Source organism: Galeopterus variegatus, unplaced genomic scaffold, assembly GCF_000696425.1.
Source record: "Galeopterus variegatus unplaced genomic scaffold, G_variegatus-3.0.2 Scaffold89, whole genome shotgun sequence".
In the NCBI taxonomy this organism is placed as follows: Eukaryota; Metazoa; Chordata; class Mammalia; order Dermoptera; family Cynocephalidae; genus Galeopterus; species Galeopterus variegatus.
Window position 1 is genome coordinate 788010 of NW_007726200.1, and position 16352 is coordinate 804361.

Genomic DNA, 16352 nt, shown 5'->3' on the forward strand with positions numbered 1-16352 from the left:
TGTCTTGTGTAAGTGACACCACCAACCAGCCACACAAATAGACACCTGGGTGGGTGAATTGCCACAGTGAGTCAGTAGCTCGCACTGCTGCATGGCCATAGTTTTGTCTCCATCTGTAATTTAGGGTCTGACTCCTCCTCCCTGATCAACTACCATTACTCTCTTACTTGGCTGGATTGCCTCCAAAGTCCTCTCTTTTTAAGCTTAAAACGCAGGTTTAATCCTACTGTTTCCACCTCAAATTTTGCACGTTCCTCACCGTGCACAAGGAAAGGCCCTCTGTGGTTTCCCTGATGCGCTCCCCACCCCACCTTCCAAGCCCCTTGGCTCCCACCACATGAATCTCCTCACCGATCCCTGAACCTGTGGTTCCTTATCCCATGCCTCCACTGTGGTTCCTTCTGTTAGGAAGGGTTTTGTTTTGTTTTTTGTTCACCTGTTCTTGCACTTCTTTTTTAAAAAATTTTTATACATATTTGTGGGGTACAGAGTTGACTATCAGTACTTGCGTACAGTATGTGATGATCAAAGCACTATTACTGGCATGTTCATCATTACAAATCATTACTCTTTGTGTTCCCTACCCAGTTACTCCCCATCCCCCCCCTTCATTTTCTGCCAGTCCAAATTCCCCCCTAAGTCAGAGCTCAGATCAATGGCCACCCTTCTGCCAAGACTTTGCTGATCCTCCTGGGACAGAACTAGACAGTGTTCCTCTTGTCTCCTTTAGTGTATTACTTTTAGCACTTAATCAACTCTGCCTTGCATTGTAATTGGTTATTTTTATGTCTATGAGTTCTTTAATAACAACTATTTATTGAATGACATATGCTATTTGTTCTTATCTCATTTAGTATTTATCACAGCTCCTCAAAGTGGTTTCGATATCCCCATTGGCTAAGGAAGAAACTGAGACTCACAAGGTTTAAGCTGCTTCTTAGGACCACACAGCAGGTAAGGTGTGGACCAGGATGTGAACGCGGGTCTGGTTTACTCCAAAGCTCATTCTCTTTCTCCTGGACCAGTGGTTCCCAGTTTCACAGTACATTGAAATCATTTGGGGAATCTTTAGAAACCATTGCTCCACCCACACAGACATTCCTTTTTTTTTTTTTTTTTTTGACTATCAGAGATTTTTTTTTTTTTTTTATTTTTTTAATTTTAACTTCTCAATATACATACAGTAGATTTTTGTGTCCCTTTACCTGTTCCTCTTCCCCCGCCACAACAACATCATATCTGTTCTATTTTTTTAATTTTAACTTCTCAATATACATACAGTAGATTTTTGTGTCCCTTTACCTGTTCCTCTTCCCCCGCCACAACAACATCATATCTGTTCACTTGTCTTAAGAATTTCAAGGAATTGTCGGGATTGTTGTGTCTTCTTCCCAGAGAGAATTACATCAAGTGAAAGAAGTCAGGCACAGAAAGAGAAATACCACATGTTCTCACTTGTTTGTGTGAGCTAAAAATAAATAAATAAGTAAATAAATAAATATACAAACAAATAAATGGGGGGGTCACAGAGACATTCTGATTTAATTGGTATGGAGTGTAACCCGGGTTTTTGTTTTTTTTTTTTTATGTTCCTCAGGTGATTCTAATGTACAGCAACATTTGGGAACCTCTGTCATTCCCAAATTCAGTACTTCCTCTAGTGTCTGGCACGTAGTGTGTTTAGTATGTGTAGGGAAAATGAAGGTAAATCGTCAGGTTCCCTCGGGGGGGTTTGGAATCTTGCCAAGCATTTGATGTAAATGATAAATGTGCACCTGCACCCAGGTGTTCCTTGGCTTATTCTCTGTGGACGTGCGTGGGCACACAGGTGTTCCTGGGTTGTCTGACTCACACCCAGGTGTCCTGGGTTATCGGACTTGAGTATAAAGGATGAATATCTCTGATCCACAGTGTCCCCTGCCCCTGTGATGCCCCTGTGGGGGGGGGGGTCATGGGGAGGCCACTACTGCTGCTAGAGTCTGTTGCTGCCAGGAGCCTCAGGGATGCCCCGGGAGGCCTCTGCTGCTGCTGCTGCTGCTGGATCTGCTGTAAGCTGCTGCTGCTGCTATTGAGGAAGCTGAGGACTGAGCTCACATTGGAATGAACTTGTCAACTTTGCCAACAGCTCCCAGGATCTTTTCCAATTACCTAGCTTGTGACCTGTATGTGAGGGGTCTGTGACCCAGCCTGACTCATCAGGTGTCTATGACCCAGCCTAGCACATCAGGGGTCTGTGACCCAGACTGGCACATCAGGGTCTGTGATCCAGTCTGTACAATGGGTTTGAAGGGTCTGTGAGCCCTACCTTGACAGTATGTGTTTGCGCTCTTTTCTCCATGTGCTTTTCTGTTCCACTGAACACTTTATCCCTAAATCCTAAGGTTGGCAACAATTTAAAAGGAAAAAAAGCAGAGAAATAAATTATCTGGTCAATATGAGCTCCAAATTCGTTTCCAATGTAATTTCTCAAATGAAAGTAAAGAAATTAGGAAGCATGGGCCAAAGTTAAATGTTAAGTAACTTACCTTGATCCTCGGTTGCCCTTCTTTGGTGATAGAGCCTGCCTCCTTGGTGTCCCCAGCCCCTCTTTCTCATTCCTCCAGCAGTTGCGTGTTGACATGACTTATTGCACAAACTGATCCAAAGGCACAGCCTACCTTCTTTGGAAGGGTGGCTCTGCAGGGAAGGTGATGACTGCAAAAATGATCAGGTCACACTCCCTGAATCCTTGGTGTTGTTCCAGTGGCAGGGTCATAGCTACATACAGCCCCAGAAATTGCTGGGGAAAAAAAAATCTCATTGGGTCAGTCATACCACTTTGTATAATTGAAGGTTATTAAATTGCAGCCAAATTTATGGAAGGAATTTGAAAACTATACTACCTCTTTAAAATGTTCTGTCCCATTAAGACTTTATAACTTTAAGTATAAAGTTCTGTCAATGAGGAAATGTCACCTGATAAGACTGCTGTAAATTTACATGCACTTCCTTTCTAATGAGTAGGATATGCATTCTTATAAAGCTCTGCTGAAGCTTCTGTTTTGCTGCATCTAAGGAGAAAACTCAGAAGACCTTTCAGCATCTATAAAGGCCATAAAACTACAGTTCCCAGATGTTATTGGATCCAGATGTTGGTCATCGCTAGCAGTAATCTAGAACATATGAGAGGTATGGACAACCTTTCAGTATGCTCAGGGTTCTGGATTAATTAAATAATTCATTTGCCAAACTTTATTTGGAGTCCTCTCTACATGGCCTCACACACAGGGTTTGTAACACAGGGCCAAGTCCTCTGTACACACAGCAGTGCTCCTTTACAGAGATGCCTGAGGCTAAGTTACACCGTGCCAGTTAAACGATATTCTGAGGCAGTAATTAAGGAGATGCTGCAGGGCCTCAATGACTGACTGCGAAGTGGCTGGTCCACGTGGGTGGCTTGTCACAGAAGGTAGACAAGAGAACCATGTGGAGGTTGTGCCTTTGATGCTGACTTCAGAAACTCAGCTTTTTCAGCTGTGGGACAGTTCTACTGGCAGTTTATTTCTGAGGTTCATCCCAGCTCTGCGGTGAGTCTGGGGGTCTGTAGAATTCACAGGGTGACATGACCATGGAGGCCTTCTTGCAGTCAGGTGTGTACCCATTGGGAGAAAGGAAACGTTGCGAGGGATATCAGCCAGGGCCCAGTCAGGAAACACACCACACCACTTACAGTAACAGAGACAGCTCAATATAAAGAATTATTAACTGGAGAACATGAAGGGAACCCTGAGCTATTACAGAAATAGGAAGCAGCTTCCACCTCCAGGCGTATAAGAACAAAAGGGAAGAGGGTTGAGATTTATTAGAATGTAGAAACTTGAAAAGGAGCGCCCAGAAGGAAGTCAGGTCCTGGCTGGATGGTGCTGGTGTCTTTTACAGCCACAGTGAGGCTGGTCTGGAGCATGAGAAAAAACTGCAAACTGGAACCTGCTGCTGCTGCAGAAAGGACTGTCGCTGGAATAACCTCGACAAGAACATCCAACAGACAGGAGAGTGTCTCTCCCTTTTTTCTCCTCCAGCCTTACAAAGCAGAAATGTGGTTTGCAGCCTCAGCCCAGTGGCCACAGCAGAACACAGAGGGGTGGTTTGGAGCTGAGAGACAGGAGTTTAACAACCAGCCCAGGAAGGGATGGGAACAAGGGAGGGAAATTGTTTCATCAAAGTAGTAACAATATCCACCAAATTCCATGCGTCTACTTGCTTCATTTTACCCATTCACCCATGAATCCTCACAACCATGTTATGAAATCGGTATTGTTATCCACATGCCTGTGGCAAAGGAAGAACTGTGGCCCAGAGAGGTTAAATAACTCTCCAACCTCAACCAGCACCCGAGGGGCAGAACAGGGATCTGAACACAAGATTGATCTCAAAGCTCTTCCCATCACAGGAACACAGTGTGTGCTGAAAATGTGTGTGATGGGTGTAAGCAGCAGTAGTAGTTAGACTAGAGAGTTGGAGATAGATTTGGAAAGGGGGGTTTGGGCTAGATTGTAGAGGGGCAAGGAGTTTGGACCTTTTAGGCAATGGGAACCAGTGAAGATTTCGGAAGATGGCGGTGAAATGACGATAACACTGTTTTAGAGTGATTTATCTGGAAAGAGTGAGCAAGAGAGTCTGGTGCCAGTGAGCATTATTGTGCATTAATTATGATAATTTAGAAACGAAGTAATAAGGGCCTTGGTTTGGGTGATGACAATGGAAAGAAGAGGAAGGGGAGAAATATTTGGAAGAAAGAATAAACGAGGATGGTCACACATAGAAACTGTATGAAAAGTAGGACTCAATTCTGAAGTTTGAGGGTCTGGATAACTAGCAAAATAATGATACTGTCTTTGGAAGCAGAAGTCCTGGAATTCTGGAATGGTTTTCCTTTTACAGTGTGGCCTCTGCCTGCCTGCACTGCCCCCGTTTCCCCACCTATGCTCTGCTGTCCCATCCTTGCTTATCATCGGTCAAGCTGACAATGCAGAATTAACTGAGAGGCAACTGTTTACTGTGTAGCCAGGGAAAGTATTAGATTGGAGATTAGGAATTGGATTCTACTATTAATCTGCTGTTATTCACTAGCTGTTTTACTTTATCCAAGTTATTTAACAGTGTGGCTAAGACGATTCATTGGAATAATGTATATCACTGGTTTGCAACCTTCAGTTATTCATCATAATCACCTGGGGAGCTTTCAAAATACCAACACTTGGGCCCATCTCCAGACAGTCTGATTCAATTAATCTGGGATAGGACCCAGTCTCTCCACTCCACCCAGGGCGGGTCTGAGGGAACCGTGGCCAGATGGGGTGGGGCCAGGGGCAGGAGGGAGGGGATGATGGGGACCCAGTCTTTTTTTTTAAATCAGCATCTCTGGTTATCTATTTGGATGCCCCCACACATACATTCTTGACTGGCTCCAAAGAGTTTCCCTAATGCCTAAGCGTTGTGAGCACAAGAGAACTTACCCCAAACTGGTTTACTGCATTAAGGAAGATGGTGGGCATCTTGCAAGATAAACGGGCCAGAGAAGAAAATATCTCTCTGCTTGCCAGTAGAGCCAGAGTCCAGTAGGGCATTTTAGATTTTCAGTGCCAATCAAAAATGAAAACACATTTAAAATTCCAATTGAATGTGTATACGAAGAGCAATTATCTGCTACTCTTTCCAATTTTATTTGAGTGCCACGAGGCTCTCTGGAAGGGATAGATTATACATATGACAACAATTCTTAGAAGGGTAGCACATTATATTTGGGTGGTCCAAGCCCAGTAGAGCCTCAGTTCACCCAAAGGGTAGGTACTAAAGTCAGCACGTGAGGCAAAATAGTATCAAAAGTACCCTTGGAATTCCCTTATAAAGATGTGAAGATAGCGGAGTTCTGTTCTCACAGTTCAACACAGTCTTTCCTCTAGTGTTAAAACACATGGCTTATTCTTCCCTGAGCCCTTCAGAGATGGCTGGTTTGTGTTTTCAAAGGGCAGTTTGCACCTAAAAGCAATATCTTTAAATAAGAAAATCACAGCACAAGGCGGAGAAGCTCAGGCTGGGAGGGAGGCTGTGCCCGGAGGCAGGGATGCTGAGGGAAGAGCAGATGCAGTCTCCATCGCGTCCTCACTCGGGGACACCTGCTCATGGAGGAAATGGCCCCATTAGGTCACATTTTTACCTACACCTCCCATTACGTGATCTTGGTGGTAGATTGAACAGAGGGAAGAACAGTAAGACTGGCCTGGTTTTTCTCTCTGTCTCTTAAATGCTGCAAGTGCTGGGTTTCAGGTGGAGGCCATCAAGACCTTCATGTTGGAAAGGACTCATATCGATATCAGAGGGTAGATTGAGAGTCAGTGTTACGGAGTAGGGGCTAATCTCGATACACATGCCACAAGCCCAAGGACACCTTCATCTTTGATATACAGTAGCCCCCCCCTTATCTGCACTTTCACTTTCCATGGGTTGTTACGTATGGCCAACTGTAGTCTAAAAATACGTGAGTACAGTACAATAAGTTATTTACATAGAGAGACCATATTCACATAACTTTTGTTATGTTACATTATTATTTTATGTTATTACTAGTTATTGTTAATCTCTTACTGTGCTTAAATTATAAATTAAACTTTATCATACGTATGTATGTACAGGAAAAACACAATATATATAAGGTTTGATACTATCCACAGTTCCAGGCATCCATTGGGGATCTTTGTGGACAGGGAGGATTACTGCACCAGCAACCCTGGGCCATTCCCAGTGGACTGGAATTCCCTTGCGGAAGCATTGACCTTGATGTCAGGGAGCCTGATGCCAGCACTTTGGTGTGTGGAGTATGCATATACACCCCTGTCCCCAAATCAGCATCACCAATCTATATCATTGTCCCCTTAGCTAGACTCTGTGTGTGAGTATGTGTGAGTGTGTGTGTGAGTGTGTGTGTGTATCACTTCTTTTGTCAACGGCTTCAGCACCCCTCATTCTTAGTATGATATAACTATACACCTAACTCACATTGTGTGATATTGGTGGCTGATAGTACAGAGTGAAGAACCATAACAGCAGCCTGGTTTTACTCTCCGCATGGCCTGAGCCTCAGCCTGTGTGCCCAGGATTGGCAACCAGGGTAGAAGATGGCCAGTAAAGAGTCCACCTAGGAAGACTCTCCGACCCTGAAATTTTAGTTTTTCTTGTCCTTGTTGCTTCTGCAGCTCTCCAATGCCTTTAAAAAATAAGTTTTGAAATTTATTTTTTCTAATTGTCACAGTAGGAGGATTGGCCTGCTCCAGCCTACTACCTCTTACTTGAAAGCAGAGGACACAGATTAGCGTTTTAAGCTGGTGCATATGGGTACTGTAACTAGTAGGTATAGAAATGAAGACACAAATCAATCTGGGGAAGTATTTCATTATGAGAGGAGTCATTTATGTACCCAGACTTAGTTATGCTGATTTAAGGGCACTAGACTCTGCTTACTCTAAGGAGAGGATGGAGCAGAATCTTTAAAAAATTCCTCTGACGTATCAGTTTGCAAAGAGAGCCCTGGTGGCTTCTGGTAATGTAAGACCCCACCCTCTTCTTCCTGAGAATTGAAATTAGAGAACTCTGTTTTTAAGAGTATGGCCCTAACAAATATATGCTGGCATGAAAGGACTCTAAAGGCCTCAAAGGAGAATTCCTTATAAGAGAATTGGCTGGTCATAAGGGCTCAACATAAAAGCCTGTGGTTCTTTGGGAAGAAGAGGTTCCAGAAAACATGTAGGTGAGGCTGAAGAACCTCTGGATCTAGCCACCAAGACATTGTCACTCTTTGAGAACAGTGGCTAAATATGTGAGTGAAAACTAAAAGAGCTATATTCTGGGGGCCCGAGTGTGAGCTTTGGGCAGTTCGGGGATCAGGATCAGCAAGGGTATCAATTGGTCTTTGAGCTAGAGTTCTTGCAACTCCACAGGACAAGTATTCAATGATGGCACCTGTGAAAATAATAGAAGCAACAAACCTATAGACAGAAGATACTTTCCACTTATGCCGTTTGGAAGTAATGACCTGTTTGCATTCAGTGAGTCCTGGGGATTCTTAGACAACTTGTAGTAGGAGCCTCAAGAGAGAGATCCTGGATTTCTGCAACCTAGGATATGTGGATGAACAAGCAGTAAATTGGGGCAAAATGTGTGAAGCTGGTGAAGAGGGTTATACCAATTATATTAGCTTTGAAGCTCCGGTTAGTCATTTGTAATGGGAGTAGGGACAGAGTATAGGGGCAGAAATTATTAGTAACATGATAATATGTGTTTCAAGATAACTAGCTCTCAGGGACCATTAGGTCTTTGAGAACTTTTTAATCATCTACAGGAAATTAATCAAAGTATAAATTTCAGATGCTTTCGTGGGTGGGTTATTATATATATATATATACATCTCAATACTACTGGAAGACACTTCCTGAGCCACATGATAAATAGGGAGCTATTGAAATTTCTACATAAAACCAGAGTTTTGTTGACTTTCAGAAGTTTGAAAGTATTGAGTATTTTAATTAATGGGGGTTATTTTTCATTGAATTAACACTAAGAAGTCAATATTGTCATCTATTTGTGACTCTCAGAAAACCTTCTACAATACTTTTCAGATTGTAACCAATCCACAAAATGACCTTGGCAAGAGGTTGGTTTATATACTTACGAGAAAATCAAAGTTGGGTACCATTTTTATACGTATTGCGCGATGGAAAAAATTTTTTGTCAACACCACACTCACCCAGTGAGCAACCGGCCATCCCTATATGGGATCCGAACCCGTGGCCTTGGTGTTATCAGCACCGCACTCTCCCGAGTGAGCCACGGGCCGGCCCGAAAAAATTTTTTGAAAGTGTAAATCAGAATTGCTTAAAGAAGAGTTGAATCTTTATTTATTCCTTTATTTTAAAAAGAATATTTATTTATTGGATACCTGCTGTATGCCTGGTGCTTTATAGTTGAATCCAGAGTGAGAAGTGAGAAGAGAAATTGGTGCAGGGAAAGGGAGGGAGAAAGGAACAATTGCCTAAAGGAACAATCCTGGTCATTCTTGCCTAGTCTTGTATTGAAATTGTAGCTTTATAGATTGGATTAATTTTAGTAAAAAGTTAACATTTTATAATATTAGTTTTTTAAATGGTATTCTCTCCATTTATTCAAAGTATGTCTTATTTCCATTATTAAAGTTTTGTAGATTTTTCCTCACAGTCCTGCACAGTCTTTATTGTTTATTCCTAGGTAATTTTTTTGCTATTATGAGCAACAGAATACTAACCAATTTTCCTACTTTTGGTAAATTCTCCCCACATCCACATCTACAAATGTATTCTCCTTCTGTTAGATAGATGGAAGAATTTAAAAATTATTTTCATTTCTCTATAAGAATTTATGCATTTTTTGTATATTTTAATGGTTATCTTTAAAATTTTAACACACTTAACAATGTCTAAAGTTTATCAATATTTCTTCCCTTCTAAACAATATAAAAAAACCTAAAATGCTTAAATTTGATCACTTCTTTTTCCATTTTGATATTGTTGCAATACTTTATTTCATTTTGCTTTGTTACCAGAAATTAGTAATTACTGGTTATTTAAAAATATTCAGTATTCTCTAAATTTAACTGCATGTATGCATGTTTCTTTGTTCATTCCTTCTTGCCTCTTGGTCCTTCCTTTTGGAATTTATTTCATTTTTCCTGAAGTTCCTGTAGATAAGAGTCTGCTTTTGGTAGGTTATGTTTGTCTGAAAAATGTCTTTATTTTATCCTTATTCTTTAATGATAATTCAGCTGGATATAAAGTTATAGGCTGACATTTCTTTTTTTTTTCAGCGTTTTGAAAATATTATTCCATTGGCTTCTGGTTTCCATAATTGCTTTGGAAAAGTCTGCAATCATTCTGATTATTGTTCTTTTGCAGGCAACCTGTCTTTTCTCTCTGGTAGCTTTTGATGTCTTCTCTTTTTCTCCTACTCTCTACACTTTCTCAGCAATATGTTTTGGTGTAGTTTTATTTTATTTTTTATTTTAATTTACCTGGTATTTATGCTTCTTGAAACTGAAGGTTTATATCTTTCATCCATTCTGGAAACTGCATCTTTCCCATGTTCTTTCTTCTTTCTTCCTGGAACCCTTAAAAGACATATTCATTGGATCTCCCATGGCTCTTAACTCATTTCATATCCCCCCCGCCCTGCTTTTTAAAAAATACCTTGGCAGCCTTCTGGGCGATATCCTTAGATCCATCTTCTACATCATTAACTCTTTCTTTAACTGTATCTATTTTCGTGTTCACATGCACTGAGTTTTTTTAAAAGACACATTTAATCAGCATCGAGATCAGACTATTACATTTAGCAATCAACAACATGTACACACACACACACAAAGAACTATGTTAACCCCTTTTGTCAGAAAGCTCTGTGCTCTCCACAAAACAGAAACTAAAATACCTCTCATACAGTTAGTCACAAGTACAGTTCTTATGTTTTTTTGACCATAAGAATATTTTCTAAAACATCTCTCCTTGTAGCAGTGAGGACCTGCCACTGTGATTGGTTGAGTTCATACACCCGTTGTAACCTATACCTTTCCTATTCTTTCTCTGCTCACCTCTTCCGCTAAGATATTTTCTTGGCAGTAATTAAAACATGCCACTGCCATAGCTACTGCTGATGCTGGGACAACCATAACCACCTTGGTTTTGTGGTTTGGCAAAGTATTGGCCACCACCACCTTAAGAACCAGAACTTCTGCCTCTATAGTTTCCTCCCTTCATGGGTAAAGAATTTGAAAATTATTGTGATTGCCAAAGTTCATTGCAGTTTCCACCATCTCCAAAATTGCTTTCATCATTACTAATCCATTAGGTTATCACTGCTATCAAATCCACCTCAGCTGCCACAAAAGCTTTCAAAGCTGCTGACAATTTCTACATGATCAAAGTTGTTCCCTCTAAAACAACTTCCCCAACCACTGCAAGAGTTTTCAGAACCACTTTGATCTAGAGGAGACACTGTCAATCTCTTGCTTAGCCAGGTTCTCCCTACTTTACTGTTATGTCCATTCACAGTATGGTGTTTCTTCTGAATGACAGTCCTATCCGTGGAGTTATGGTCACCAAAGGTAACAAAAGAAAAGCTTCTCTTCTTATTATCACCCCAGTCAGTAACGATTTCAATCACTTCATCTTCCTACACTGCTCATAATAATCTCTTACATGGTATTCTTCAGTGTTTTCCTTAATGCCACAAACAAACATCTTTTTCATAGGTAACTTGGCACCTGGTCCTTGAAAATCTTTTTTTTTCTTTTTTGAGATATTCTTTGGTTTCAGAATCTTCTACCTCATGTGGCCTTGCATTCATGACTGAATCTGCACCATAGCAGCATATGTAACAACCCCAAATATTCTGAAGTAATTGGTGTTAGTATATTTTATTACCACACAATTTGTGAGCATTCCCCATGGCTCAGAATGGCCCCACAGTCTCTTACTGGTTATTTTTAAGTTCAAACTTATTTTTTTAATTTATTTTTTATTAGCATATTCATTGTTACAAATCATACTTATTCTTTATGTCCCTTATCCAATCTCTCACCTCCCCCCTCCCCCCTCTAATAACCATAGATTTGTTCTCTCCATCTGATAGATTAACTGTTCCTCTGTTGCTTTGTTACCTGGATGATCTGTCCAGTACTGAGACAGGTGTGATCAAGTTCTCCCCTCTTACTGTAAATCAGATGATTCTTCTGTTAATCTGGAGTGTGCTTTGTGTAGAGAGAGGACTTCTTTTTTTTTTTTTTTTTTCATCTCTGCTTGTCCCTCTCCTTATATCAATGTGGTTGAGAGTCTGCTGTGCCATCTGCATGGTGGCTGTGACTGCTTCTATAGAGACTAGGCACTTTAGCAGCAGCTGTGACAATTGTGGTGACTATGGAGGGCTACCCTTGTGAAAATGGTGTATTTGGGGTGCTCTTTACCTCATTGTGGCTGGGCTCAGCTTCCCCTGGCTCCACACCTCAGGATCCTGGCGGGGCCCCAGGAAGGTGGCAGCAGCTTGTCTAGTTGTGGCTGGGTTCAGCTTTCCCTGGCTCCATGCCTCATTCTAAGATGTTGCTGTGGAGCAGTTGGGAGAGAGAGGAGAGGGAAACAGGAAGAGAAATAGGGTAGGAAGGGGGGAAGGAGTGGGGCATGATTGAGCCCTGTGCCCTCCCCAATTCCAGCAAGGAAGATCAGGGGGCTTCCAGTGGTGGCTGGGTCATTGCTGGGTTGGATGCAGATGTCAGGGATGTGTGGCTCAAGCCCTCAACCGCCCACCACCCTGCCTCAGGAGCCTGGGGTGCTTCCTGCAGCAGCTCAGTGGTCATTGCTGGGCTGGTTGTGGATGTCAGAGGGGCATCACTGAGGCCGCTGGCCCCCCCACTGCCCCAGCTTGGGATCCCAGGGTGCTTCCTGAGGTGCCTCAGTGGTCATCGCTGGGCTGGTTGCAGATATCGGGGGGGGGTGCGAATGAGGCCCTCGGCCCTCCCCCCTCCCTGGCTTTGGAGCCCAGGTGGCTTCGAGTCCTTCTAGGTTTCATAGGTATTCTCTGATGATGTGAGACCTTTACTAGTTAATATCAACTTTGTCTCTGATCTGTGGGTATTTTGTTTTTTCTTTCAGTTCTGTGTTGGATTATTTGCTGTTCCCACCAATTAAACTCTGCCCTGGAATGAATTTGTTGTCCTTTACTTACTTCCAAAATGTAGGTACTTCCTGTGGGGACCAGCACGTGAGCCCTGTAGTTGAGCTAAATTACTTCATTGCTGCTGATTCCCTGGGAAGGCTTTTTGCACCATTCATGTGCAATGGTTTATGTTTCAATGGTTGACCTTGTATGTACTTCTGGGTCTTGTGAAGTCCAGTACCTGGGTTGTGTGGAAACTCTGGTCTGGGCCTGAGTCTTTTCAGCAAACTGGACCCCCTGCAGTTCTATATTCCTGAGTCTCCACTGAATGGTCCTATGCTGATTAGAGGGTAGATCAGCTGTCCTTGCTGTGCCCCAGTGTTCCACCGGTGGGCCCATCTCTCCTACAGCCCGCACTTCGAACACTTCCAAAGGGACGGGTCATGCACTGGTCTGTTGCAATGACTCACCAGCCTCTGAATGGTTCCTTTTTACTGTTGTCTGAGCCCCTCACTCCTATGTGGGTCCATGGACCCTCTTCTCCCCTGCCACCTCCAAGCAACTTCATCTGAAGGGCACAGCTGTGGCTTTTGCCAGCTCTTGTTCCATGTGCTCACCAGCTCCAGCCTTAAAGCAGCTGGGGCTTGAAATACTAGGAGCAATCCTTTCTTTCTCTCATCATGGCTTCTCCAATCTTCATGCACTCCGTAGGTCTCTCCTCCTCTTCCCCTGAGCTTAGTGGCCCCAGCGTGGCTGTCGTTGCTTTTTAATAGCTGTAAATTGGTTGATTTGTGGGAGAGAGTGATGCTGGGGACCATCTATTCCACCATTTTGACCGGAGTCCAAGTTCAAACTTTTAATTAAGAGCTTTTGAAGTTCTCTGGGCTCTTTGGAAGACTGACTTAGACATGATGGAAGGAGAGGGATGATGCTTCCTCACCTGCATCCACAAGCAGAAAATCTCAGAGTTTTTTAATATCAGTGTTATATATTTAATTTATGGGTGTTCTTTTTAGTTCCCTCTCAAATATCATTTTGCTTCATCTTTTTTTTTTAAGTATTATGAACCTTATTTATGTATATGAATTTTATTATTTCTAAATGGACATACTCATGTAGTCTGTGTATAATAATTTTATTATCTGGTATTCTTGGGAGTCTAATTCTATGATTTGTTTTTTCTGTGACCCTTGATCATGGTGGCTTATTTTTGGTGTGTTTTATAAGTTCAGATCATGAATTCAGGTTTGGTGTTATGGTTTGAGAATGGTTTGTCCCCACCAAAACTCACATTGAAATTTAATCCCCAATGTGGCAGTATTGGCAGGGGGAGGGCTTTAAGAGTTGATTGGGTCATGAGAGCTCTACCCTCCTGAATGGACTAGTCCATTCATGGATAAATGGATTAATGGGTTATAAAAGGAGTAAACTTATGGCTTTATAGGAAGAGAAAGAGAGACCTAGGCTAGCACACTCAGACCCCTCATCGTGTGATGTTCTGTGCTGCTTCAGGACTCTGCAGAGAGTCCCTAAAGGAAGAAGTTCCTCACCAGACACTGAGTCATGCCCTTGGACTTCTCAGCCTGCAGAATAGTAAGAAATAAATTTCTTTCCTTAATAAATTACCCAGTCTCAGGTATTCTGTTATAAGTAACAGACATAGACTAAGACATTTTTTGAAGTTTACTGTGAGAATTCTCAGCCTGATTGAGAATGTGACCCTCAAGGAGGTTTTACTCTTGCATCTGCTAGGCATCTTGATCTAAAACTGTTTGTTTTAAGGTTAATTTGTTAATTCCTGGAGGCATAGAAATTATATAAATTCTAACATTAAATTAGGGTGAGAAGCGGCTGGTAGCTATAAATGGTCAGCGGGAACATTTTCCCTACCCTCATCTCATTTCACAGCAAACTAGCTACTTGTTGATTCCCTGTGCTGGTGGTCAGATTTTTCCTTTTTAAAATACATTTTACATTTGAATAGAATTCTGAAAAATGTTTCTTGGGTATTGTTGCTGAGAAAATTGTCTCCCTTCTTAGTATAAGATGGCACGACTATTACGAAACATATTTTTAAAAATTATTGTCATGTTAATCCAACCTGAGTAATCAAGCATTAGGCAGGGGTTTGGGGAAATCTCTAAAATAAATCATGATTCATACCATGTCTAGGTTGATACATAATCTTTTAGAACCATCTTCAATTGTGGATTAAATTTGCACATGACAGAGAAAGTAGATTTCTCATGATCAGAAATATCAGATATCCTGGAAGAATCTCAAAACTATTTTATTTTAAATAAAAGTGCCTTGTTAAATGTATCATTAAAAGCCACTTTATCTAAATATGACTTGCTGTCTAGATTACATATAAAATAAATTAAAAATCATAGAAATCCTTTCATACATCTTCATTTCTGTTTGGAAATACAGTCATTAAACAAACAAAGTCATTTTCAGTGGCTGGTTGGACAGAATACTGCTTATTGAATTTTAATCAGAGGGAGCTCTTGTATAATAGAAAGGACACTGGAGTGAGAATTAGAAGACAAGTATTTGTGTCTAGGCTGTGCCTCCTATAAGCTTATAAGCCTTTTATGACCGGGGCAAATTACTAAGTCCCTCTGAAATTTGCCTCATCTCAAACTGGGGATGATAATATCTATATCTAAGGGTGATTCTGAGGACTAAATCCAATTACACATGTGAAAATGCTCATAAAGTAAAAAGTGTTAGGTGTTAGTCATCCCAGAGGGCTCAAAGCAAGGCATGCCTGTCTTGGTCATTCTAGCACGTAGCACAGCAGATGACTCATAGGAGATGTTCAATACAGACTTATTGAATGAATAATAACTGTTCTTCCCTGAGGATGATTCAGAGTGTCTAGCTCACATCACAGTCAGAACCATGAAGTTTCTTTTGTTTTCTCATGAATACAATTTGGAGGTTGGAATAAATTATCTGCAAAGTTTCTTCCAAATGTGACATTCTGTGATCCCAGGAATTGTCACCCTTACTTAGGATCCTGGCGGTGTCATGTAACCTCACTGCTCTGTTGAAGTCTCATATCTATATGACAGAACTACACAATTTTCAGAAACTTTTAAATTATCTGTCTTCAATATGCAAACCAGAGTGATCACCCTGACTCAATCATTTAGTCAGTTCAGAAAAATTAAAAGGAATTCACTGATGAATGGTTAATAGAGGAAGCATTCAAATTCATTTGTTTGTATAGACAGTCTACTGAGTAATTCTTCCTTCAGTTACTAAGCTTTGCAGAAGAGGAAAATTTCTCATCTGTGAATCATGATTCTAATCTCCAAGGGTTGGTGTAAATACTTTTAAAAACACTAATGCTTATTATTTCATGAGAGTTGCTGAGAAGATAAGGCATTGTTTATAGTTACAGTAACATATAGGAAGATTAAACCTGCACTCCCAGCTCCTTTTAGTTGTACGCTAAGGCTGAGAATATTTGTCTTGATTAAGCATGATTCCAAAATGACGACTCAGAGTTCAAGGCCTTTCATGAAGACTTCATTACTATTGGAGAATAATGATCAAGGGGCAGATGCCAAAGTTTACATAGGCGGGTAGTCTATTGGAGACTCCAATTCAGATTTAGTTTTCTGTATTTCCTG